Source organism: Passer montanus, unplaced genomic scaffold (assembly GCF_014805655.1).
Source record: "Passer montanus isolate IOZ18808 unplaced genomic scaffold, ASM1480565v1 scaffold13, whole genome shotgun sequence".
Classification (NCBI taxonomy): Eukaryota; Metazoa; Chordata; class Aves; order Passeriformes; family Passeridae; genus Passer; species Passer montanus.
In genome coordinates, this window is record NW_024359832.1 from 10,586,893 (window position 1) to 10,613,770 (window position 26,878).

General features: G+C 42.0%; 1 long non-coding RNA gene across 4 annotated transcripts; it reads right to left on the reverse strand.

Moving 5' to 3' along the window:
* Window positions 1–2,818: 2,818 nt before the first annotated feature.
* LOC120497387 lies at window positions 2,819–23,393 on the reverse strand. 4 transcript variants are annotated; one of them, XR_005626490.1, is made up of 6 exons: window positions 23,241–23,393; window positions 22,152–22,385; window positions 20,331–20,459; window positions 17,539–18,851; window positions 10,648–10,830; window positions 5,000–6,213 (listed from the first exon to the last, which is right to left on the reverse strand). It is a non-coding gene; the product is annotated as an uncharacterized LOC120497387 (long non-coding RNA). The 4 variants fall into 4 exon arrangements; XR_005626492.1 differs by lacking the exons at window positions 5,000–6,213; window positions 10,648–10,830 and adding an exon at window positions 2,819–3,322; XR_005626491.1 differs by lacking the exon at window positions 10,648–10,830.
* Between the last annotated feature and the right edge of the window lie 3,485 nt (window positions 23,394–26,878).

Below are 26,878 nucleotides of genomic sequence, written 5' to 3' on the forward strand. Positions count from 1 at the left end.
TCTGCTGAGGGACAAACTCAATCTGGCTTTGCAGGGAGACCTCAATTCAAACCAGCACAAGCATTTTGATATACCCAGAAGGCCAGGCTGGTGCTGAGGGTGTGCACTCACCTTTAACAAATGGCTGTGTTTGCTGCCTCACCAGATGATCATTTTGTCTGGCTGCACCCAAGGGACATCAGTGTTCCTGAAGCTCCTCTAGCTGTCCAGGAGCACTGCCAGATTCCAGCAGCCACCCTCTTCTGGCAGAAGCATTACAGTGGGTATTTGATTAAATCCCAGGTTTATGACCCAGAGCAGGCCCTCGGGGAAGCAGGAGCAGGCAGGTGTGTCTATCCCCAGGCCCACAGCCAGACAGCAGCTGCCAGTGGGACCCTGCACAGGCTGGAGCTGGTGCTGGAGAGCTGAAGCGGCCCTGAGGGCACTGCCAACCCCAGGGCTCCCACATTTCACCCAGCCCAGACCCCATGTCATTATCCCCTGGGGTCATTGGTCCCTGCCCAGCAGCACCAGTCTCCAGCCCTGCCCTGCCTGGTCTCAGGAACCACATCCTGGTCCAGCCCCAGCCCTGGGAGGGTGCCTGGTGCCCAGGGCTGGTGCCCCTCAGGCCGTGGGCTCCTGGCAGGGCCGGTGGGACAGAGCCTGGCTGCCAGGCTCACAGCAGTCAGCAACACTACAATCAGCACAATCCAAAAGGGGGGCTCTTGCCAGCAGCCCGTCAGGCAACAAAAGCATGCTGGCACCATTTTAGCTGAGGAAAACAGAAAGTGTTCTTGGAGCTGCTGTAAAGCGCCAACAGCTACCAGCATGGCTTTCATTTATTTCTGAGAATGTCCTTACATGCAGCCATTACTATGCAAGGGGTACATTTCATTGCAAACAGCTCAGTTTCTGCTTTAGCTGGAAACTTCTTGGATATTTCAGAGGGTCTGGTTAACTAGGGTTTGCTGAAAATGGCCATTCCAGTGGTCATGGTCCATGATACCTGGGTCAGCACCCCTGCATTAAATCAGCAGATGTCATCCCAGTGGAAACCCTGCAGCAAAGCATCAGTTTGGGAATAACACTTCTTGGGATGCCCGTCCCCTTGAAACATGGTGAGAGAATGACTCCCAAGAGCAACACAAAGATGTCATACATGGTCCTCCAGAAAGGCAGGCCCTTAACAAGCACACAGGCATTTAAACAAGGCGCAAGACTGGGCTCACACAGTGTTTGCACAGGGCAGGCAAGAGACACAGCACCCACTCCCAAGGAGCACTACAGCTTCTGGCAGCACTGTGCAGACCCTGCATGGCTCCTCAGTGGGCTGCTTGGGAAGAAGAAATAAAGCACGAGACAAAGAGAAGGAGACACAACAGGAGGCTCTTAGTCATAAAGCTCAGTGGGGGTGAATGAAAGCAGGGTGAAAAGATGGATTTTTGTCTTGACAAAAATACAAATGTAGAGGTTTCCTCCTTTCATGTGGAAGTGAGAGCTTGGCCAAGCACTGTCAAATATTGTCATGGAGTTTCATATCCCCCAGCTTCACCCACTCACACAAGCACATTTTGTACCACAGACCTGTGTTGCTCTCTGGCACACTGGCTTTTCTCCACATGGATGGCTCATACCGTAATGGCATGGGCACTTCCACAGTGGCTTAGTCCCCTACCCACACTTCTCTGATAGTAGAGAGAAGAAAGGAGAGAAGAAAGGGCAAATGCCATGAATCAGAGCATTCTCCAGCAATTCTCCTTTGCATGTAAGTTCGGAGAAATTAGGAAAGGATTTCCTCTCCTATACAGTGCCATTTTCTCCTCATTTGTATCTGTAGGTTTGTCCCAAGCTGCAATCCTATGAACTCACAACCTGTTTTACCTTTACTTGTGCCTTATTGTTCAGCACTGCATAAACTACCTTGTTCACTTGACCTGCCTACATGACCCTTAGCTCCACTGGTCTTCCAGCTCCAGCCCGTGCCACCTTGGCATAAACAGGCTGCTGAACTGCACACCAGCACTCCTCTGCCCAGGAAGCCAATCCACTGACTCACAGGGTTTATTACAAGGTCCATTGCAGACAGATGTTTTGGCACTCAGGGCCAACTGGAAGCTACATGGCCATTTTAGAGAAGTGTTAAGCCACAGCTGCAAGTTTATGAGCTGGGCTTTGCAACCTGCTAATTACAGGCACAGCTGAGAGCACACACAGAGGAAGCTCCTATCTGCTGGTGAGTGACCACACAGCTATAGATACAGTATAAGGAAATGAGTAACAATAAGAAAAGAAACATACAAAAATTTGCTGGAATGAAGATACCTGGTATGTTTCACTTTGATGAAGTTCAAAGATGGGAACTTCAACTTTATGAAATCCAGCAATGTGGAAATAAACATGTATCACTGTAATAAGGTTATTAATCATGGATGACTGACTGAATGTCCTGTTTAAAATGAGCACGGCAAGGTAATAAAGACTATCAGTGGAAAGTGAAACATCACAAAAAAGCTGGGCTATCAAAATAACTGATTTTTTACATGACAGTTTGATCTGCATTAGTGGGGGAGAAAAGTGGTTTTTGACAAGTAGCACCTGTACATCAAAGCAGACTGCAGTTTATCCTGTCTTTTATTAGATTAAATCAGACTATGTGTACCAAGCCTCAGATATGAAGAAAAAAAATCCATTTCAGAGGATAACAGGCAAAGTTTCCTGTGAGCTTTTGGAGCCTTCCTGGATTCTGCCATCCTTAGATTTCAAAGCTTCATTGGTGGTCTCAAAGCTTCATTGGTGCTTCATCTTACTCCACCCTTCTTTCTCCTCATGCTTCCCAGGATTTGGTGCTGTCATTAGTGATTAGGATATGTTTAATGTTCAGGTGACTTAAATTACTCCTTCATGGCTGATAGCCACCTCCTTCCCACCCTCAGCTAAGATGTAATACTTCTCAACAGATGAAAAGCATGTATGTCTTGTCTGGACTATGATTTACTTACAACCTCCAGAGATGTTTCGGGGTGAGGTATTTTACTTTACCCTGAAGTTAAACAGGAGCAGGCATTTAGATACAGACTTACTTCATTCTGTCTTAGGGAAGAGAGGGATAGGATAACACAGGATTGACATGTGCAGTATCTTACTTGTGCTTGGCACAGCCATTAGTTTTTACTATTCTCAAACTGTTCAGGTCCCTCATCATATGGAAGAGGAAGTACAGTCTGCTTTCTGTGATTCCTTCCATATCCTAATTGCCTTGTAGCTTCAAGGCTGATGCTTTAAATCTTTAACTTCTTTTCTTCTAATTTTCCTCCCCAGAGTCTCTTTCCTCTTTCAGGCTTACCTGTAAAGCACATCAGGAAGTGGTAGTAAGACCACAAGTCTCAATACTTGAATTACTAGCCAGGCATCAGCAAGTATCTGCCTACACACAACTACACATCTGCAGGAAGGAAGGGGTGAAACCACCTTAGATTGAAATCACAACCTGCCTGGTTGTAGCTCACAGTTCTTTGTAAGTAAAAATGCAAAAGATACATATAACTTGCCAAAAAAAGTCTCTGTCTTGCCACTTAATTGCACCTGGCAACTAAGGGAGTCCAAACACTGTAAAAATCAGTCTAATATAGGAAGTCTCTTATGTGATGAGGGACCTATAATACAGTGTACTGTACTTATATTTCCCTATGCAGTCAAAGGATATGCATCTGGAATGGTTACACATTTTCAGCTTATAAAAACTAACTGTATATTTATTAGACAATAGTAGTAAAACTAATTCAGCATCCTGCATCAAAACCATGCTTTGATAATCAAATTACGTGTTTAACACTAGCCCATAGAATAGAAACTCTGCCAGGTCCTGATCCAGCTTCCAGTGAAATCCAGAGTTTCATTCAGCCTTGGATTAAACTTGAAGAACTGCACACAGCAAAATGGTGTGTGGGGAAAGGGCAGGAGAGCTGCAGCCAGCATCCCGGACTGTGTTGTCTGACAGCTTTCCAGGCACAATGTGGAATGCCCTGCAGGTGTTATAAGGTGATACCATGTTCAGGAAGGCCACTAAATGGGTTTGATCTATTCTGACAGTCTCAGTTCTCCACAGCTGGAGGGAGGGAAACAAAGTGTCATATGGACAGATCTCTAGGCACCATCCAGTTTGTCCACCTTATTATTTGTTCTGGTATTTGGGTTTTTTTTAACACAGGCTTGGAAATTTATATTATTTCTTTCTTCTTTATTGTAGTTGAAGATTTACATTCCTCCTCAATGGGGTCATTTGTCATGGATATATTTTGGGTTCCTAGCCTCCAAAAAGCAAAAACCCCCAACAAATCCCATATCATAAGCATTGTTCAGTCCCTCCTGGGGCCAAGCAGTCTCTCAGAGCAAGCTATTGCACAGGGAGGAGTCTGTGATGTGCAAACCCCATCTGCCCCTGAAGTGTGTGTGCAGCAGCAGGCCAGCGGCGTGCTGAGCCACGGCTCTGTGCCACAGAGACACTTTCCACGTTTATTGTTCTTGAGTAGAAAAACATCCCAAATTTTAGAATTGACATTTAAGACTGAATAAAGTTCCAGTTTGGTTTTATCAGGGCAAACTTTAAAATAGATTGTCTAATAGCCTTTGTTACTATATTTCCTTTATGAGTGTGAGTGGGAAGAGCATTAAGGAAGGCTATAAATCAAATGCATACTTCTGGTGAGTGCAGGAAATCCTTTATGTTTCATGGAAATAGAAATAAATGTGGATCTATTCATATTGTCTACATTTTAAACATCATATGAGGTAGTATTTCTAGAAACAAAATTATCAGAAGAAATCAAAGGAAAAAAATCCCCCAAAAATACAGTGGTGCCTAAAGCACTAATTAAAAGCTATTGCCTCCTACACATATAAGACAGAAGAGACAAAAAAACCCAGGTTTTTTTTTTTTGGTGGGCTGGGGGATAAAAGAAATACCATGGTGTTGAGATTTAAGACAATTCTCTTAACACTGATAGCGTGCCAGCATGTCCACTGGAAAATAATCTGCCCTTAGTAACTAATTCCCAACAGAAAACTTGGCTACTTGCCAAAATGTACATATCCCTTCATGTATGCAGGAAATCATTTTCAGCAAACCCAGAGCTGGCCAAGCAGGATGGGAGATCCTGAGCAAGGCCCCATTGATACATTCTATTGGAATGGGTTAAAAGACACCCACAGCAGCATGTTATGGATGACACCAATGAGAATTTAAATATGCAGCATAATGGTAAAGCAATTAATAAGAGCAGTTGCTAACAGTTGCACAACAGAGGAGTGTTTTAAAATTCCTGTGCTCTTTAACAATAATATGGAGAGACGCTGTGAAGAGGAAGGGGGGAAAGCCTGGCATGGAAGGGACATTCCTTCAGTTCCTCTCAAAAGTTTGAAAAAAACCTCTGGATAGGAAAATACTATTGAGCAGCCAATTCTTTCCACATTTGGCTTAGCCCAATGCCCAAAATACACAGAACACTACTTCACTTTGAAAGGATTGCAATACTCCTATCTGAGTCATCTGAAAGCAAATAAAATGAGACCTAAACAAATAAACCTAATTGTGCATGGAAACAAATCCAGCTCTCCAGCTTGGCCATGGCTTTGTTTTTGTTAGTTTAAAGCCTACATATGCAGTTTTAGTGGCATCAGGAGTTATACAAATATTGACAACAAATTGCCAAATGTTGTTTTTTTCCCCTTCAGTGCACAGTGTAAAGAAGCTGGGGTAATGCTTCTAGGAACCTTCCCCAGTGCACTGAACCAAATCACAGCTTGATGGGATGCACTCCAGCCTCTTCTCTGAAGAGTAGACACTAATGAGATTGAGGTTGTTGATTGTTATCGTCAGAGACTTTTATTTTTCACTCATGAACTCTGCTGAACACAAATCCAGGCTTTCGAAACGTAGCTCAAATGTTTGCACCACAGCCAGGGCATTGTCACATGCTCTGTCCTCCACCCTGTGATTTGTTGCTAGCTTGTGTCATCCTTAACCTGCTTCTGGTGGTTTGGCCAGGAGAGAAACAAATAATGATGACAACTGAGAAAACCAAGCTGCTCTCTGACATCGTTCTTTTAAAATGCTATTGCTACTTGCTGGCTGTGGAGAAGGGGCAGCTGCCTTGAGATAGAAATCCCTCATGAAATCCTGCTGTCATCTGTCAAAGGTATTTTTCCATCAAGTTGGTCCGAATCCTTAGCAGCTTGCTAGGAAAAATGAGAATATGTCAAATCTTGATCTGTCACAAGCCAAAGTTAGAAAAAAGATATCTACATTTGACTTTTAAATGAAGCCCAGACTTTCCTCTCACAGAGAGCCAATAAATTAACACATTTTCTTCCTCTTTGCTTCACGTTCACGAAACACCTACAACTTCTATTATTCTGTCTGGATGGATAACAAGGTTTTCATTTTGCAAAACCATAAATTTTTAGTACCAGCAAAAAAGAAAAAGATGAATTTTAGAATTTTGGATAAAGACTGAGAGTTTTCACACAAAGAAGCCACAGAAATCAGACTCATGTATCCTCCTCAAAAGCCCAACAGTTAACACACTCATCTACAGTACTGGAAAGATTAATTGATATTGCTGTTTCTTCTTATTCATCCAGAGAACTTAAAATTTGGTCTTGTACATCTCAGTGATCACCTAATGATCAGGTTATTGAACACCCTATAATATATTTCTCTTTTTCTCCTTTTCATCCAAAATTCCATTCTACACATAAGAAACTCCCCAAAGAGCTGCATCACAAGTACCAGATTTCCATGAAAAGTTTTAGGGTTTGGTGTTAAGATCCCCAGCAAAAAAAGTTCTTGACTAATTGTGAACCTCATAGCTTTGACTGTTACACTATCCACTCTTCAGTTATTACAGTGCTACCTGCTCCCATATGAAGGAAGACCTCAGTATATTCAGGAAGCCACATGCAGAAGCATCTGCAAAGGTTTCTGTACTGCATTGCTTATCACAGTGCAAGCGCCCCCAAGCACTGGCACAGAAACTAAACCAGTGAAATGGATAGCAGAAAGGCATGGGAGCTTGGGGGGTTGTGAGAAAGTGAAGGAAAAAAAAGATCCTCTCTATTTCACTAACTCTGGACCTTCGTAAAAAACCAACACAATGCTTGGGACTGTTCATGCTGTGAGCAAACACTGAAATATGACAAGGCATCAAGGCATGTTGTGTTACATGATATTCAGGCAGCTGCTGCGATGGCAGTTTTAATCCACCAACTGGTGCAACGAAACAAATCTGAAATGTAAAAGCTAGATTTCCACCAAAATATTTCATTAATATTACATGCATGTAAGTCAGGGAACTGAGACTACTAATCCCCACAGCTACCCTTAGTCAGCCCTGAAGGACAAAGCAACAATGCAGCTGCACAGACAGGGGCTCAGAAGGTACTCTAGCTTTCAGTTTCCTGACTGAAGTATGCAAAATTTCTCTAACAATGTTCTGTTGGCGTATTTTCTTTGAAATTCGTTGAAGGGGGAAAACACACAATGTTTTTCAGAGGAATGCAAGTATGAAATGACTGCGTACCAACATACGAGGACAGCCAGATATAGCCAATAGCCAGATATAGTTGTGTGAACACCTACTAGTGGAAAGTTTCACCCTGCAGAACAGACCTCAGCGACATGTTTTAGGTCAGAGAAGGAGAAGAGAGCTGAATCTTCTTCTGTCCTTGACTGCAAATTGAGAACCAAGGAGCTTCCACAGCATATGCCAACCTCAAAACCTGTCCTGCACTTATAACAGTCCCATGCCTGTCACTCAGAAGCCCCACCAGTCTGTCAGCACAGAGTTAGGTGGCATAAGCCCTCACAGCAACAGAGCCTTACTTACTCAGCTAAAATATCCTGCAGGTCTCACACCATGTGGGAGGAGGTTGACCCAGAAGTCACCCACAAGGCAGGAGAAAGACATATTTCCAAGTGAAAGAAGAGAGGGAGCAGGTGAGAAGGTTTTATCTGATTTAGCAAAGCACCTTCTCTTCATGGAGATGTCCATTCAAATCACTTTTAAACTTCCCTAGATTAAAAGCAACAGGGAATAAGTAGAAAGGAAATCAGCATCTGAAGCTGTCCATAAAACAGGACACGTGTGGGTAACAGATCAGCAGAGGCAAGGGCACCTCACCAGCCTGCTCTCTCTTCATGTCTCACCCACTCTTCCTTGGGCTAGGCATCTGCTTGTCCACTGAGGCAAGTTAATTAAAACCAAATTTAAACTATAATTATCACAGATAGGAAGGAGACTCGGGCAGCTACTGCTTTCAGCTGGAACTGCACAGGGGCACTGAGCGTTGTCCCTCCTGGCTGAGCCTCCTGCCGGCTCCTGCATCCTGCAGGTCCCACGATGTGGGGATGTCAGTCCCCACCACAGCACACGAACTGCCATGAGCATGGCAAGGCAACTGTCATGTTCCACCCTGGCTGCCACTGTGGGTGGTCACGTTGGTGCCTGCTTGCATTTGCACGGTACTGGATGGTGTGGAATGTACAAACTGTTCCATATGGCATGTGGAGGGAGAGAGCCCTGCTAGCAGTGCACTACAAAGCTGCATTTATGTTACCATATAGAGCCCCTGGTCTGTATTTGTCTTAGCATGCCTATTAGAAGGATAAATGAGAAAAATCCTACTTCTCTGTTCTTGAAAGTGCAGGAAGAGTGGCTGCTAGCAAGACTGGGCACTGTATCTCAGGATTTCTACCTGTCACCCTTCTGCTTGGTATTTTTCACATGCTTAACTCCCCTAAGGTCTTAATTTTCCATTTAAATAGCTTTTACTTCTTAACTTTCTAGGCTACCTTCTTTCGTGGCTAATTAGTTGACTGCTATTTCTGAGACACTGTCAAGTTATTTACCTCGCTGAAGTGACTTAAGTTCCTCCCCCACGCCCCCATCCACCCCCTGTCTGTCTGGTTTCCCCCCTCCAGTCTAGCTGAAGTGACAAACTCTCTCCCCTAGCCAAACATTTGTTTTTACAAGGTATTTTTATACCATCACCTCTTCCCTGCATCTCCCCCGCCCACCCACCACAAACATATGCTGTAGTGGGAGGACATACTGGTTTCACATAATTTGCAATGTTAAGGTGACAAATTTCCCCTCCTTCAAGTATTTTTTTTAAGATCTGGTTTGTAAAATGCAAATGGTAATGGGTTAGCTTCTCTTTACCTTTTTTACCCTGTGCATGGTGACATCCTTCTTCGCTTAGAAGTCAGTGGAAAACAAAAACCACTTGATTTATACTATTCAAAACCTATTTATGCTATAATAAGATACAAAAATAGACAAAAATAATATTGTCTAGATTGATAGATTTCTTTTATTCATCCCAAGAAAGACAGGAATTATGATAATTTCCGAGAAAGTAGGCAAATGTAACCACTTTACTGACTTATTAGCTGGTCCCAGTATGTTTTTCTCTGTATTAAAATCCACATGCAGTCACATTCATGCAGTAAAAACAACCTCAAGCGCTCTAAGCTTAAGTCTTGGAACCATGGAAAACATGACTGTGGCCTTCATCATACCCAATTAGGGGTACATGTAATCCGCAGTGATGCTGGTGTGGTGGATAAATGCCTAAGCCAGCTTTAAAGCAGGCAGGAACAATCTAGTTAAAACAGCACAGAGCCCAGATTGGGCTCAGCCACTCTAAATATTTACCATATTCTGAGCAGGAGGTTGCTGGGGCATGCATAGTACTACAATTGGAGAACTTCCAGTACCTGCATTCACCACTGCAAAGCAAGTTTAGCACTGTGCTAAACATCCTGGTCATTCTAGCAGCACACATGCATGGAATGGGCCAAATGAAGACTGTTAATAAAAACACCGAGTTTATGTGGTAAAATGACTGAAAAATGCTTTTTATATGTGCACAGTATCTATGCAGGACACACTATTAGAATTTCTGAAGACGGATAAAGTCTTATTTTTCATCCTAAGACCCAATTGAATACTATTCCAGAATGTAATCTGCATTTTAATTCTCATTTTATACAGAACTTTGAGGACAGCATGAAACAACAACAAAAAAAGTATGCATCAATAATGCATCCTTGTTAATTTAATATTGTGACTTCGTCTCATATAAGAAGGGCAAAGAAAGATAAATCTGAAAAACAAAACAGGGTAGGTCAACTCACTGCCAGCAGCAGAGGAACAAAATGGGAAAGTACTAAACAGTGAAATTTATTTATATTGTGCAGCAACGGGCTCCAGAGGACAAATTGTTAGCAGAAGGAGCCACTCATAGCACATGCAAAGCTTCTCTCAAATCAAACAGATACGGCTGTCACTGTGGGAAGCCAAGGAGCAGAGAGAATGAAAGAGAGAAAAACACCCTCTCCACAGACTGAAAACAATTGTAGTTAAGGGACTCAGAGTAGAACATGGGTAGTGCCTTCAATTTCACTGTGGTTCTAGCAAAGTCATCTGGGGGGAAAAACACCAGGAGTGAACTAAGCAAATGAGAAGGGAACAAGCAAATTTCTCAGTAAAATGTGTGGAAGTTGGAAGGAACTGGTTGTCTATTCCAAGAATTTTCAGATTGCCCCCTTTTGTTAGTCAAGGAAAAATGAGTAGAGGAACACCAGACCATCAGGGAGGAGCCACTCACCCCAGTTGTCTGGGGATAGTCTGTCAAGGAAGAGTCATCCTCCAATCATTCTGGAGCTATCAGCCTCCAGAGCTCTGCTGGAAATAGTTCAGGGCTGTGCAGTTCTTCTGGCTCTTAACTCATTGCCAAACCCCTGGCACATACTCAGAAGCAGGTGATATTTATTTGGCAGCATGTTCTTTTCTAGAAAAACAACATGAAATCCTTGCATTAACACCCTCTGTTGGCTAAAGATACAGCCCTTTTCTGTGTGCCCTTGCAGATTAACAGGTGACCTCTGTGTCTCCAAAGGAGCATCCAAAGATGTATCCATGAGGTTCATGAGGAAAATATGCACACACATGAAGAGACTACTTCTCTCCCTTCTGGGTCACTGGATATTTTCCTGTATCATACATTATCTGAACATTCACTCAGCAGTTGGACATGGCACAACCTAGCCTGAACCTATTCTCTCTAGTGACAATCTACACAATCTCACTTTTCCCACTTCTCTCCCCTCAAAAGCAGCAGCAGAAAAGAGAAATGTATCTTTGGGACTGATCTTTTTTCTTCAGTCCAGGTCAAAGATCTTCTTGCCTCCTAAAAATAAGACAAATGTATTTTTCTACTCAAGTGACCACAGCTCGTGTGTACCTACCTGAGCTAGCCACACAGTAGCCTGCTCAGGTCCTGTTACCAATGTACTGCATCAGCATGAGCTTGGCTCCAGCTGCAGAGACCATCTTTGCAGCTAAGGAAATGGTTGGCCAAGCAGCACCAAACTCATTGTAGGCTATATGGACAGCAGCATCCAAAACCTGGCTCAAATACATCTGCAAACACAGGCATTGGCCTATCCTTCTTAATGTTTTCAGAATGTTCAGAGATTTTGGGTGAAAGATGCTGCTTCAGCACAAAAGCATTCCCAGAGCAGTAAACATACTTGGCTGGATCATGGCCTTTGTTTGAGCTCCGATTTGCTTCAAGTAAATGCAGTCATTTATTGCATGTTTCACCTTCTTGTGGAACAGCTGCTGTCTGCAAGGAGCCAAATAGCAGACAGACTCTCAGTCCTCCTGAGATACCCCTGGCTAACAGCATGCATAGCTTTCCTCAGAGGCCAGCATGTCACTGAACAGTTGGTTTACTCTAAAATACCGCATGCTGTAGGTGTTTCCAGCTGCCTCATGAGGTATTTGTGTCAAAATCCATGTTCCTGAGGTGCCTGTGCTGTCTGAGCCATGTTTTATACCTACCCCAGGAGCAATATGTTCCTTTTAAAGTAGTCCTTTCCATATCACAAACCAGAAAATTAAGAGAGAAATGACCAGCTTTTCAGGGAAGGCCCAAAGTAGGGTGGAAGCAGAGGCTTTGAGAGTTCATAACACTGCTTATCTTAGGAGGAGAACATCTCTTTGGGAACAGGGAAGGATATGAAGAAAATTATAAATAGAGGAAGACCACAAGGAAGTTAAAGGGTGCTGAACAGTCAAGACATACACAATGAACAAAATACAAACACTGGCTGGAAAAGCACTGAGGAATTTACATTTCATTCAAAACAGAGTCAGCCAATAAAAATATTCAAAGGCAAAAGTAGATATGGCAGGAGCCAAAGGAACTTTTGCTGTCAGAGGACTGTCAGAGGACTGAATGGAAAGTACAGAAAGCAGGACTGCTGCAGGCTGTAGGAATTTGGCTGCAAGAAGTCCTGTCTGAATCATACTGCTCACCACATAGGGGGCAGTGTTAGAGATGAAGTCTGAGGGCATCCTGAAGCTGCAAAAGAGAGAAGCTGGAGTAACCTTTGAAATAGACAACACACCTTGCTCCTCCAAAATATGAAACAGGTTAAGGTAATGCCTAGATTTTGTATAATGTACTTTTGGAACAGGTGAGCCAGACTCTTACTGGTTTAGACGCCTGTAGAGTTTGGTTACTTTCACTGTCTGCAAAAGAGCTGCTCTCAGTTTACACCAGCTTAAGCCTTGTAACCCCCCCCCCCGTCTGCATTCAGTATTATCCATCTTAGATTTAACCATGTAACAGCTTCAAGAAAGAGGAGAAAGTCATGCTAATCCAGACAGGAATTCCTCTGTGCTCCATCCCACTCAGAGAAGTTTTGGATATCACAAACAGATAATGACAGATGGTGGCACACAGAGACCCCTGTGCTAAACTATAGCTCAGCAGCTGAGGGTCTCCCTATATATCTGAGAAGGTGGGCTCACATCTATTCTTCCATTTCAGCTTACAAAAGTTCAAGAAAAAAGAGCTGGGGGTTGATGACTGGTTTTTTTTTTAATCTTTAGCCAATCTGTTTTCTTTTATTTTAATGTGCTGTATTTGCCTGGCCAGTTTAGTATAGATACAGGTTTCTTCACCCACCCCTGCCACTGAACTATCTCAGCCAGCTCACGCCACTCTAAAATAAAACAGAATAGAAATATCACTACCTTTTATTCAAGGCTGGACAGTTGGAGCTGCTTCCACAAGGTACACTCAAATAGGCAAACCATATCTGGTCTGTGTGACAAGCAGAAACTCTCCATTGTCCCTGGGCTCTGCACCTGAGGAGTTGTTTGCCTCAGTGCAATGCAGGAAACAGCTCCTGCACCTGCATCACACTGCCTGTAACAACACAGCCTGCTCCAGGACTCACACCACAAAGCTGAGCTCCAAGAAGTGGGGACAGAGCAGAGCACACTTAAGGAACTGATGTGATGAACACAAACAGAAATGTGATTGTGGCTAAAGGGAAACTGAGGACTTCCTATTCCTATGTGTACCTATGTGTTCAAGAAAAAGCTCTTACTCCTTTTAAGAGGCAGGATTCAGTGACTGACTTGAGGATCACCCTCTCTTTAGATAAGTACGTAACATGAATTGTTAACAGGAAACAAGTGTGGGCAGAGAGCAAATGTGGCCAGCAACCATGGCCACTCATGTAGTCTGCACAAGTGTGGTGCACCAATAAATGTGTAAAAGTGACAACAGCTTTAGCAGGAGAGGATTGATTACCCAAAGGCAAGTAGGGTGATCTTGCCATTGGTACACTCTACAGGCACATGGAAGACTACCAGGGACTAAAACTTGGATCCTTTGCATCCCCATGAGCGTTGTAAACAACTCACGATTGGCTAGTTTTGGGGAGGGAACACACATTTCCATATCTTTGCACAACAAAACCTTCAAAAGATTTGTTTTCATCCCTGTGTAAAGAAAGGAACATAATTTTAAATCTCAGAATTTCAAGGAACAGAACGATTGTTTACGACACATGTTTGTAAGGAAAATAGTGCAGTTACGTCAAAGTTCGTAATTTACCCTTCCAGTACAAAGGTAAAGAGCCTTCAAACCAGATTGTTGAACTGAGAGCCAACGACAGCTACATTTTAACCTTGTATTAAAAAAAAAATAAAAACAACCAAAATTTAACTGTAACTATAAGGAGGCCTACTTGCCCCATCTACTGGCCATTGGGAAGTTTGGATTTACACTGCAACTAAAAGCATTACCACAGAGGCCACAATTCAGTCAATTCTCAGATTATTAATTCTAAATTTAAACACATGCATAAGTGCTATTGAGGGTACTAAGCACAGAAGTGCTCTACTGAACTGGAGCCTGAGGCCAATTATTTAGCATGGCAGAAATAGAAGTAACAAACAAAGAGAAAAATGTATTATTTTCAAAGGAAATACTAGGGCAGTCTGATCAGTAACACTAGTTTGTTAACCTTAAAAATTAAATAAATATGCCTTCTTTTGTTCTGAAGTAGGCCAAGGTAAATTAATGCTATAAGATAACAGCCTGCAGAACCCTTGTCACAAAGCAGCCATATATCCTGCAGCTCAGTAAGGTCACCACAAGGTTACCATGCCATCTTATGGATTTTTAAAATAAGCATTTGTTTAGCAAATAGATAGCAAGTTAGGTTTCCTAAAGGCCTGTTGACCTTATATTTTTCTTCTCTGCGTGCAGTGAATCCATCCTTTTGAAGTGGGTCTATTCCTTTGAGGAAAAGGCTGATGTCTGAAGAGAAAACATAAAAGTTTGGGTTGATTTGATGAGACCTTTTACACTACCCTAGGAGGAAGACTTGCTGGATTTCTCTTTTAGCACATGCCTCACTGTCATCATGTTCTTCAAGGGCAGTGCCTGTGCTAGTACTGTAGCATCCCTCTGCTCCATGACCTCCCATGCTGGTTGCAGGTTCAATCAAATGTACCTAGAGAAAAGCTGCAGCCAAGGGAAAGACCATCAAATACCCTGGCAGCAAACTTCCCACCAGGCAACCCAATATACCTGCAAGCTGACTCACCATGAGATCTTACACACAGCCACCCTCTCTCCATGTGACCCCAGCAAGCCTCTGACAGCCTGCTTAGGCAGATACTCAGTATGCAACTATATTTCCTGAAGGCACACAAGCCTCCTGCTCAAAGGACTTCTGGGTCTTGTAGATTCTAAGCAGAAAGAGGACTTTTCATGTCTATCTAGGCCCAGGCATGAAAGCTCAGAGATGAGTTATTGTCACACCACAACAAAGAACTATGAACCATCTTCTTCAGCAAGCAGAGCTCAACATTGTCTTCAAGAAGTATAGGTGCAACCTTCTCTTTTGAGGAGCTATGACCCTAGTTACCCAGGAAACTGTAAGAATAAACTGGCCATGGCAGGGAATAGACTGTAAAGGAGGAGAAGGAACAACATGCCATCCCCAGTGAGGCTCATTCAACTCGGGATAAATCTGAAAAGCAATTATGAGTACATTTAAAGATATCATTTCTATAGCAGGCAGGGAAAGAAATCATTGGCAGTAGATCTAGTCCTGCTGGTAAACCAAATGATGGGTTGTACATGAAATTTCATAAAGTACATGCACTACTCCGAGGATCATCACAAAATATTTGCTTAGCCTCCTTCCAGAAGTATATTTCAGGATGAGTTTTGCCTTAAGGGTGTGGTCAAATATTTCAGAAATCACTCAAGTCCAAACTCTGTAACACACAAAAAAATTGGAGAACAGTGCCTTGGTGCAAATGCTTGCACAACCTCACAATTACTGTGTAAGCTGGGATCCAGCATTTCTAGATGACATTCCTAGAGGTCACGAAAAGGGCCAAGAGATTTTTCAGCTGAAGCATATGATTTTTCACCTCCCATTTATCTAGGGACTGAGGTAAAAGAAATACTGTCGGTGTCCAGAAGTATCCGCAAGGAAAACCTGCTGAAGACAGGTCCTGAGGGTTCTCTGAGTTCTCTGAGCATCACAAGCCTGCTGAGAGTTCCTCACAGGCACACAGCCACTTGGCATACTTGCACTAGACATCAGGGGAAGCAAACAGCTGACAGCTAAGGTGTCACTTGGGACAGTGCACAGAGATGAGGACAACAGGCAGTGCCCAGAACTGCCTGCAGTGCAAGCTGGTTTCCTCAAGAGCAGGTGTTTTGGGAATCCTGTATCTAAGCTCACCTGACTTCCTCAATAATTCCTCATCTGCAAGGGAAAAGTAGCATGACCTAAGAGTACTTCAATTCTTCAGCCTATAAAACACTAAGTAGTAAAAGAAAGACCAGTACTTACACCTGAGAAAACAGGTGCCAACTCTGCCTGGGCTTGTGAATTCATGCACGACTCTATGTGCATGAAGATCCACCCAGAGAAATATAACTCCCAATAGCTTAGGATTCCTCTCTCCTGAGAGGATGCACAACATTTAGCTCCCTGAGGTTCAACGCTGTTGTGCTGGGAGAATCCCCTGAGACCAGCTGGTCATGTGGAAGCTGCTAGAAGAGGAGCCACAGCACACAGCTGTGAAAGAGGCAACCCTGCTGAAGAAAGACACTGAAAGGATACTGGCCTATTTTTAATGGCCACAGAGTAGTACTGCTCTCAAAAACAACCTCCACAGACAAGAGTCAGACTTCATTAATTCTCTACTCCCTCATGACAGGCACCTTTGACAGACCAAGGGCTGGCTTATTAGGCTGGGAAAACCCACTCTTTTCCTATGCAAAACCAAATTTAGACATCTGACATACATCATGGGCCCAAAGCTTATTTTGTCAATCCAAGCTGATAAATAATCCTGAAACTGGCAAAAACAAATGTTTGGCAAGAGCTTTGAATATAAACCAGGCTCTAACTGAAAGCTACAACAATGACTGCAAATAAACCATTTATTCTTTCTTTCACTGTACATGAGACAATCCTTATCCCACAACTTCCCATCTCTGCCCCATTTTCAGTGCTCAGAAACAATCCTCAATTCTTATTTACATTGCATTTCACAGATTGATGACCCTTTTTTTCTATTTGCAAAATAAGGTGAATGAAACATATTTGTTCGTTATGAATAATTGCATAATTAATTATGTTAGTTACATACAATACCTTTGAGGGGGAAAACATAGCACTGTTCTCTAAGAGAATTTTCTTGGTTACTTTACAGAACTAAATAGAGTTTGTCTCTCCTTTAAACTTTTTCATGGGAAGAAAGTCTACATTTTTCATTTTTCAGCTGTGAACTTAGGTTACTGCTCTGTTTTGGGGGTTTTGTTTCATTTTTTTTTTGTTTAGTAATAAGAATAATGCACAAGAAGAGGACAACAGGGTTCTCTAGAGACTGGACTACATATTATATATCAAAAGAAAATTTGTTTCACTGGAAAATAAGAAGTCCAGAAAATGTCAAGTGAGAAGTTTCACTCTACATCTAGACACTTGGGAGTAGGCAATTATCCAGCTGAATAGTCCCTGTTTTGGGGGTTCTGCTGGAGGGCAGGTGTAACTATATCTTTAGCAGCAGACATACTAAAATTCAAGACAAAAGAAACACGCAAAGCAACTTTTTGCTACTACCACAAGCATTAAAAATAACCTTAAACATGTTACTCACTCACCAAGAAACAAACATCAGAAGGCACTGGAAATCACTGCTTTGCTCAGCTCTGCTCTGACACTGTTGCTTTCCACCTCCTTGCAGAAGTCGGGCAGCACCTTTCCAAGCACCACCTGCATCAGGCCACGCTGTAATGTCCCACAGGCTCAGCCAGCTCACTCTGACATAAAACTAGGCACAGGTGCTGGAATCAGCCCAGGGGCTGAGTACCAGCTGGCACATCTGAAATGACTTCCAGCCCAAGGGAAATGAGAGAGGAATGTTTGGAAAGACCTTGTGTGTAGAGACTTTCCAAATGTTAGTAGAGAACTAGAAATACTGACTAGGTTGATGAGCAATAGATGGTGTGGACTGGAGGTGTACTGGAGGGATGATTCTCTTCGTCTTGTGGACTGGACTGGGTTGGGCTGAGCAGCCCCTGTTCCTCTGGTGGTGAGTTTGCACAAACATGACTGTGGCTCTTGCTTTGCTGGGTGGAGAGAGAGATGTGACTACCACTCATGGCCCACTGCATGGTTGCCTTCCCACTGCCAAAGCCTTTCTGTCAGTGAGGATTCAAAAGGGAGTATGGCTGACCAGTTCACCCAAAAATAGCTCCTCACTTCCCCTTTTCAAACACCTCTTTGAAAGCCTATTCCATCCATGTTTTCACTAGGAGCCCATTCCTTCATCTGCAGTGGGAAAAGCAAATAGAGCTTTCTAGATTTTCTTTGCTTTGAATGAGAATGTTCATTGAACAGGCCCTGCTCAGGTAAAGACTGAGACTTCCACTTCCTCAAAAACACTGCAGAGCCCCGTGGCAAGACAGATGAATCCAGGACTGGCATGCAGATCCCAGGGTTGGTGCCCTCAAGAGAGAACAGAGACTTACTCTAGCACTTGTTTATTATGTCATCTAAGTAATGCACAGAAAAGGGACAAAGGTGAATCCTTGAATCACTGTAAGAATGTTTTTTTCTCCAGGGCAGGCATGTTAAGTCCAGAGATATCAATACCATAGTCCCTGGTATATTCTAACAAGCTTTGCACCAACACACATGATGATAGTTCCACCTACACTTCAGACAAGTAGGTACTGATTCTGCAGTGCTCCCAGAGATAGTGAGCTTGTGTACTGACTTACCTAAGCTTGAGGAACTAGCTACAAGACAGCACATAATCTGAGACACCTTCACACCAAATAATCCTTAGCACCTTGATGTAACTCCGGAGTTAGCCCTGCTTTGTCAGGGAATTGGATTACATGACCTCCAAGTGTCATTTCCAGTGCAGAGTCTGTGATTTTGTGATACGACTGCTTTTGAGACAGCACATCTGTGAAGAAACAATGGAAAAACCTCAGATTTGGGATTGGGAGTTCAATTAGAATTAACATAATCCTGGCAAAGATTTTTGATGACTCTTGCAATCAATGCAATGCAAACACAGTGGGAAAACATTGGACAGATACCTAACATTCAGAGAAGATTTGTGGAATTATGCTTTCACTTTGTTTGAGGCAAGGATATCCTTTCCTGTGCATAATTCCTCTTCAGAAACTCCCTGTCATCTTCTACAACAGCCAATATACAGCAACTATTGTACTAAACATATTTCACCAGATATCCAGAATCTGCAAATGTAAGTGTATGCATTCCTTGTTGTATATGAAGTATCACTGTGATGTTTTCTACAATGACACAAGATGGTAAAGCCATTAGAATCATGAGGAAGACTTTCAACATAACAGCTAGCATTCAACAGAGAAATATTCAAAAGAAGCTGTCTATAAAGAATACATACTTGGAATATGCAGATGATTTTAAGGGCTGTCCCCTGCTGTGTTTCAGGAAGAGAAGTTTAATGGTAACAGAATAGTCCATACATTAACTAACTAGAGAACAGACGGTATGACTGCTATGTCCATCCAGGTAAAATTAGCAAAATGCAGACATAAATATTATCATACCTCTTGTACACAGTAGAGGTACATTTTCATAAGTGTTTCATACACAAAGGGGGTTATTTACCCAGAACACAGTCCTGAAAATTCTAGAAGTTATTTTCAGATAGTTGGGATCTGATAGCCCTGCTTAGGATCAATTTCAGGACAGAGTGAAGAAGATTGCTGTACTGTAAGTAGGGAACTACAATTTTTCCTTGATTTATCTCAAAAACTGCAAGAGACAAAATTGCTAAATCCTGAAAGAATTAAGTGGTTGAAGCCTCCTAGCTGCTGTAGATATTTGCCCTAAAAGCCATGTTCCTAAGGAAGGCAGTCCTAAATGTCTCTTTGGAATGAAATTGGTTTTGAGGTTATGCATTTCTGTACTACCAGCAACCACTTAACACGGACACTTCTGGTACTGGAAATGTCTGCCTAGAAACATAGGTAGAAAAAATCATCTAGAAGATGAGAAACTTTCCAAAGATTTTGGGCTAGAATTAGAACTTGGTTGTGAAGACTCATGGTAGTTTCAACAGAAAGTTGCATGCCAATTTATTTTATCTTGGAAGACAGAAATAACACAAACAAAACATCTTTTGCTCTTCTGAGACTTTGAGATGATCAGAATTTTAGCTAGACCATGCCATCACAGGAATATTCCTGAAAAAGGATGGGCAGAGTGACTGATGGTAAATAGGGCATGAAATGGGATAAAGACATCTTTAGAGTTTCTAGGATCCAACGGGGCATACAGATCATAATCCAAGTAGCTCCCAAAGGATGTGACACTTCATGAATGAATCACAAAGTGCCCTCAGCATCACTCAACTATAACTGGTGGCACAATTGAAAAAGTATATTTTTACCTTTATCTGTGTCTCTTCTGTGATTCCAAAGAATTGAAGCAAAGGAAACTTCTTATGTTCTTCAAAGCAGTCATTATCTAGTCATGCCTGCCTTGTCAGAGCCTTTCTAAGCAATAGGCACCCAATGACCTGTGGAAACCAGAACTGGGTGTGAACACTTTTGCACCCCCCTAAATCATTTTGATAGTGAATGCAGATGTGATAATTCACTTAAACACATTTTGTCAATTGGACTTGATCACTGCCTTTCCTCTTCTTCAAGTCTGATGAGTGATGGTTTTTCTGACTAAATAAATCCATCCTTGTGCTCTTGCACTATTTATGGCAATTTTCTTTTAGCCAAGCCTGGTTCATATGAGTCAGTAATCAGTGACAAAAGACAGGATGATTATTAACTTCTGAGCTTTTGAAATAAACTGATAGCAGCAAACATCTCTTCTTACTGCCTGAAGTGGGGAGGCAGGTCACTCTCCAATTGTTTAGGTCCTTCTAAGAGAATGGTTAATTTTATGTGCATCACAATGCATTCAAATAGATGGAGTATGAGAATGTCCAGGTACTTCCTTGGAAAACATCTGTCTACCTGATCTTCTTTCCAGAAAAGTACACAAGAATCATAGCAAACTGTGACATAAAGAAAAGTGGGGACATAAAGAAAAGTCCCAAAGTAGAACATGTGAAAGTATTACTTGTACTACCTTATACTACAACCAGCTTGTCAACCTGACAAAAATACAGGGGATATATTCCCTCTGGACTTTAGCAAAGCATTTGGAATGATGTCACATGGGAAACAATTAGTAGCTGCAAGAACTGTAACCCAAGCATGAAGCATGAAAGTAGCTAAAAGCGGAAATGACAAATGGGAAGTCATTGGCCTGGATGGATTTTACTGGTGGCATTCCTCAGAAGACTGTCCAGGAAAAATTTAACATAACTGTTGGGCACAAAAATCAAAGTATACTAATGAAATTTTCTGATTAAACAACTTGAGAGGCAAGGTCAGAGCAAAAGAATAGCTGGAATAGTAGCTATGGGACAAAATTTAACTGCTAAGTGCAATAAGGAATAACAAGTTTTTCCAATGACCCAAAAGCTTGCCAACTGAAAGCAACCAGGAGGAACTCTGAGACATACTGCTATGATTGCCAGACTTCATGTATGGGAGTGTGTCCCTCAGATCCACACAGTTCCTTACAGGCTCCTTCATTTAGTGGTGTTGCTGGCATTGTTGCTTTGATCCAGAAGCACAGAGAGGCAGGCAGGCAGGACAGGCCATAAAATCACACAACCCATTTTAAAAACCCACAGAACATGCAAGGAATAGAAATGTCCCAAAGGTTCTTAGGTGGGGCATGGGAATTTGGATTGAACATAAGAAATTCTTTGTTATATGGAACATCTAGCAAGCCCACATCAGCCACTCACAGGATAACTGTAAGAACCAGAGGAAGACAGAAGCAGTGAAAATACTAAGATTAGCTGCTTTACAGGCTTTAAAGGACTCCTAATGGTACTGTTCATCCATAAATGGCACAAGTTACAGTTCTTGTATGAACCTTCCTCCTGTCTGTAGGAGTTAAGGGTCTAGAGGTGGCCTGCCACAATCACTGGCACCCAAAAATTAATATAGAATAGGTAAGGGAGCAAATGCTTCTGGTTATATCCATAGTGGTTTCTCTTCATTCAGAGTGGAAGAATACATTCCTAGACCACACCTGAGCCATCCACTTGTGGGTTGCTGAGAACTCCTCCCACAGGAATTTCTAAAACAAAGGGAACATCTTCCTCCCCTACCTTGACTGGCACTGTGATACTTACCCTTCTGAATTATGGAAAGAAGCTGACAGGAGGCACCTTTCCCGGCAACCTGGAGCCTGAAAGACACTTTTCAGCATGAGGTCCTTTCCAGCACAAATGATTCTGTGATATTTGGCATCTTAAGGTAGGCTAGAGCAAAAGACAGCTATATAAATTCCTCCTCAGATGTTCTCTTCTCATGATAACCTTTATCTTTCCTAGGAACTTTCTTTAGAAAGGTTTACTTCCAATCTGCTGGTGAGGAAACAGAAAAGAGGTCAAGAGATATCCCAATTTGCTCTGCGAGCTGCAGAGCCTACAATGGCTGTATATGCCCATGGATTTATGTCCTATGTTCCTCATGCTCCCACTCAACTGAATACTGTTTCCTCTTCATATCCACCACTCCACTTCCAAGTGTTCCTCTGGGGCTACAGGAGGAACACTCTTCCCAGCACTATCTCAAGTTCTTTCTCATCTCCCTTCACTGTGCCCCAATCTCCTCCACTTAGCACCTGTAACTCTTAGAAGGATTACAGTTGCTTTTTTGGCATGCCAAGGTCAGAAGAGAGGACCCATTGTTACAGAAAATAAGGGAAATAGCAACTCAAAATATTGAAAATTGCTGAGTCTCAAAAAATTGCTGAGGCAGCTGGGCCACCAAAAAAAGCTAACCAATCTTCTGCTTTTTTTTACATCTGTGCAAAACATTCATGAATTTCAACTCACTCATATTTGCAGTTCTTCCAAAAATATTAGTATTGTGAAAAACAGATGAGTTTTCTGTTTGTCTCCCAAAGTATAAAATTTCTATTTGCAGAACATAGTATTTCAGCAGTATGAAGATCTGGGAAATCTCATTGTTATTTTCTTTTGGAAAAGATTCTTCAAAAACATTTTAAATTTCTGGAACCAAAATATCTGATTCTCACACAAATTCAGACCAATTTTTCCTAACCTTGAAGCATACTTCTCAGACAAGAAAAGAAATGTTCTCTAGAGCATCAAAAAACCCCACACTCCTGTATTTACCTTCAATTGCAAAGAAGGGGAGCACTACTTATGGCTATTTTACAGATGGAACTGAAGCTCAAAGGCTAAATTACTTACCTGCTGCCAGACAAAAGCGTGGTGGAATATGGAACTGACTACAACAGTCCTATTTTCCAAGACAGTGTCTTAAACACTGCACCATTTTTCCTGCAAGGCCCACACAGTCTGCACAATGGAGAAAGAGACCCCGGATCACAGTCCGACCTAAACTTTGACCTGAACTTTGTGTTTTGCTCTCACCTGTTGCAAATTGTCCACACAGAAACAGTGTATATTCCACAGCACTTTCTCAGAAGCTGGAGAATAATTTCCTTCCACTTGTTCCAGCAAACATACTTTTTGGGTTGTGTGGCATCACAGAAAAAGCCAATACAGCTTTTCATTTACTGCTGCATCTGCATGTTAACATGAAGGTCAGTAGGAATGTACACAATACAAAGAAAATGAGTAGTTAATTATTGCTAGACTGCAAGAAAGGAAAACACATGCTTTAATTTGGTTTAGAAAAGAGCAAAACACGAGAACTGCTTCTTCTGGGCTGTTTTTTCATAGGAGGGCATACATAGAGTAAAATGCATGATAACTGGAGACTATTTGATGTGCTTTGAGTATCACAGATAAAAAATCCCCTCTCATCATTTGGAATAATTTCAATAAATAATTACAATACTAAGCAAGAATAATCCCGCTTGATTTTTTCAAAATCTCATGGGATTTTTCTTGCTGAATATTATACTCATTTATTGAGACTGTTCCTTCTCCCACATGTATATAACCTGGCAATTTGCCCAAATCTTTTGCCATATTTACTCCTTCTCAAGTGTTTGTACTTGAGGGCTTCATTGCATCATGAACAATCTGCAGTGCTTCAAAACTAAGCTCTGTTTAGACCAAAATGCTAGATTTGCTCTTTATGGAAGAAGTTTTAATAATTTCAAAACATCAGCATGCAATGGGCCAAAACCTCATGCAATGGGCCAAAACCTAGTACAACCAGTTTCTCTTGGGATGTCAAACCACTGTTTAACTTTCCTTCAGTCCTTCAAGGGCTGAAGGTATAACTGCTGTTCACCATCCAGCTATAATAAATAAGCAAAATGCATTCATGTAACAGGGTAGAGATAATTGCTTTAAAAATAATCTAAGAATGCATTTTTATCAAAACAATCAGAACTTCTTCATCAAAACTAGCAAATTTAGTTGCTCTGCAGAATGCAGGCCTATTCCGTCCCAATCACCAAATTAATAGTAGTTGGAGTTTATGAAAGTAGTGAAGAACTCTTACTTCTAGAGCAAGGGAAGTCCTGGAGAGCAGAGTTCACTACATTGAACTTCACTTGTCACTGGGTACCTGGAAGATGAGGCTTATGCCAAGCATCCATGAGCAGAACAAAGCATTGTCTCAAAGCCAGCTGCAGGACTAGAACCTAACACATGAGAATTGGGCAAGTCTCCAGGCAACTGGCACATGCCAGAGCAATCAGAACACTTCAGTGTAAATTCTGGATAATTATTGCAGTACGTACCTTGTTGACTTCACAGTTTTATCCAGACAGAACAGCAAAAATCTGAAAAAGATATTCACTATCCTAATGCTTTAAAGCCATGGTCCATCAGCCCACTTCATTAGGTGGAACATGAGTGGGAAATGATGCTCATTAATACCAAGGTACACCATTTTTGGAGTTTAGATTCACTTCAGTAGTACTCAACTGATATAAAGTGCTGTAAATTCTGAACAAATTGGCAATTACAAAACTTATTGAGCTTTTCTGCACCAGAAGGAATTCATGATCATGACCAACAGACATGTATAGTTCTATAAATGCCAAATAACTGAGTTATTGAGGTTAACTGAGGTACTCATGTTTTGCAACATTGAAGTAATATGAAGGCAAAATGCTCAGCACCTGCCACTAGCAGCCACTAGAAACCATCTAGCATTTTTCTAGGCAAGATCCAGACTCAGCAAATTGCTCAACTTCACAAAGTAAATGAGTAGCAGAGATTGTCTTATCTCTTAACCCCAAACTAAGTAATTTCATGTTCTCTGTCACATCATTTATACTGATACTACCATGATGTATAACTTTGAAGCATGTGTGTCACCAACTGACAGAAGCTGCATAATGGAAAATTCCCACATTCTCTGAAAAATCTTTGGTTTGCAGCTTGGCAGTTATAGATAATCTGCATTTCAGCAATGTTTTATTTTCACTGAGGAGGTATTTTAGATGAAAGAACTCTGCTGAAATGGTCTGATACATGAACGTTTTGTTCAAGAAAACAAAAAACCAAGGATCCCTCATTTCTGCAGTCTCACTGAAGAAAGGTTTAAATTATAAAAACCTCTTTTTCAGCTCTATTCTTCTTTTCACAGCAAACACTGAATTAGCTTTGTGACAATGTTGCACTGTTGGATATAATGAAACTTCAGACTGAAAGAGGGTGGGTTTAGATGAAATATGAGGAAGAAGTTCCCCACTGTGAGGGTGGTGAGGCACTGGAACAGGTAGCTCTAAGAAGCTGTGGATGCCTGGAAGTATTCTAAGCCAAGCTGGATGGGGCCCTGAGCAGCCTGGTCTAGCAGAAGGTGTCCCAGCTCATGGCAGCAGGGCTGGAACTGATACCCTAAGTTTTAGCTTTCATATTTTCCACTCTGTACTGCCTTAGTGTAACTCTGAACTTCATATAAAGTGTTAGCAAGTTCTCTTCACAGTTTAGTCAGACAAAACAATCCTTTTCCAGCCTGAGAACCAAGCACACCATTGCAACTTTGGGCCCAAAAAGTATAAACAGTGAACTGAGGAGAGCAATCTGGGAGGATGGGACTTCATAACCCAAAGCTATAATTGGACAATTAACCCAAACATGTAAATTGACCAAAACTTACAAAAGTGTGAAAACTCAGACCAGGTATCCACCTTGGGTAGAGCCATGGCTGGGCTCTTGACTGTGCTTTGAAGACCTTTTAATTAATACCCACTTTATTCTTTTGACACTGTCTAGCCCCTGTTCCAGGTAGCCTCTCAAGGCATCAGAACTAGATGAGCTTTAAGGTGCCTTCCAACCCAAACCCATCTATGATCCCTACACTGAACGGGTACACTCACTCTGGCTCCAACCATCACGCAAAATGACCTGAGAACACAAAGGAATCAAACATGGCCACATTTTCCCAACAAGCAAACAGAAAATATTCTAATGCTTAGAGTGATAAAAGAAGACTAAATAAAAACTAATTCATGGGAGGAGAGGTGTGTCTGAATGGGAGAGTAATGACAAAGACAGGTAGAAATAGAATAGCAAGTAGCAGAATAGCAGTTTGGAAAGTAACACTGTAAAGATGGAATCTTTCATCTGTTGTCCCAACAGAAGTGTGTGACATCCAAAAAGACGACAAACATCTGCTAACGTTAGGAATAACACTCTGCCCATACATTTTTCAAAGCATACAGCATCCTGCAATGATCTTTAAAATGTTGTGTGTCATTATTCTACTTACTTAACTACATTAATTTTCTCCAAGTTGAGTCTGTTTTGCCTGCAAAAGTAACTGGTAAGAAATCTTGTGTTTATCCAGACCCACGAGCTCTGTCACTCTATTTACTCCCCTTGTCCAGTGGAGGAGCAGGAGTAAGAACAGCCAGGGGGACACCTGGCAGGCAGCCAAGGTACCTTCCACACACACTTGC